This window comes from Mya arenaria, chromosome 2 (assembly GCF_026914265.1).
Source record: "Mya arenaria isolate MELC-2E11 chromosome 2, ASM2691426v1".
Classification (NCBI taxonomy): Eukaryota; Metazoa; Mollusca; class Bivalvia; order Myida; family Myidae; genus Mya; species Mya arenaria.
This window is the reverse complement of record NC_069123.1, coordinates 68,768,388-68,769,633: the sequence shown is the minus strand read 5'-3', so window position 1 is coordinate 68,769,633 and position 1,246 is coordinate 68,768,388.

Sequence of the window (1,246 nt, the reverse complement as noted above, 5' to 3'; positions counted from 1 at the left end):
CTGCCAGACGTTCACTCATGTTCCAAATACGTCCTTACTGCGTCCCTGCCAGACGTTCACAGCGTCCCACAAGTTCCAAATACGTCTTTACTGCATCCCTGCTAGACATTCACATCGTCCCACAAGTTCCAAATACGTCCTAACTGCGTCCCTGACAGACGTTCACAGGGTCCCACAAGTTCCAAATACGTCCTTACTGCGTCCCTGCCAGACATTCACAGCGTCCCACAAGTTCCAAATACGTCCTTACTGCGTCCCTGACAGACGTTCGCTCAAGTTCCAAATACGTCCTTACTGCGTCCCTGCCAGACGTTCACAGCGTCCCACAAGTTCCAAATACGTCTTTACTGCGTCCCTGCCAGACATTCACAGCGTCCCACAAGTTTCAAATACGTCCTTACTGCGTCCCTGACAGACGTTCACTCAAGTTCCAAATACGTCCTTACTGCGTCCCTGCCAGACGTTCACAGCGTCCCACAAGTTCCAAATACGTCTTTACTGCGTCCCTGCTAGACATTCACAGCGTCTCACAAGTTCCAAATACGTCCTTACTGTGTCACTGCCTGACATTCACATCGTCTCACAAGTTCAAAATACATCCTTACTGTGTCCCTGCCAGACGTTCACAGCGTCCCTCAAGTTCAAAATATGTCCTGACTGCGTTCCTGCCAAACGTTCACAGCGTCTCACAAGTTCCAAATTCGTCCTTACTGCGTCCCTGAAAGACGTTCACAGCGTCCCACAAGTTCCAAATACGTCCTTACTGCGTCCCTGACAGACGTTCACAGCGTCTCAGAAGTTCCAAATACGTCCCTTACTGTGTCCCTGCCAGACATTCACAGGGTCCCACAAGTTTCCAAATACGTCCTTACTGCGTCCCTGTCAGACGTTCACAGCGTCCCACAAGTTCCAAATGCGTCCTTACTGCGTCCCTGTCAGACGTTCACAGGGTCCCACAAGTTCCAAATACGTCCTTACTGCGTCCCTGCCAGACATTCACAGCGTCCCACAAGTTTTCAAATACTCCTTACTGCGTCCCTGACAGACGTTCGCTCAAGTTCCAAATACGTCCTTACTGCGTCCCTGCCAGACGTTCACAGTGTCCCACAAGTTCCAAATACGTCTTTACTGCGTCCCTGCTAGACATTCACAGCGTCTCACAAGTTCCAAATACGTCCTTACTGCGTCCCTGCCAGACGTTCACAGCGTCCCACAAGTTCCAAATACGTCCTTACTGCGTCCCTGT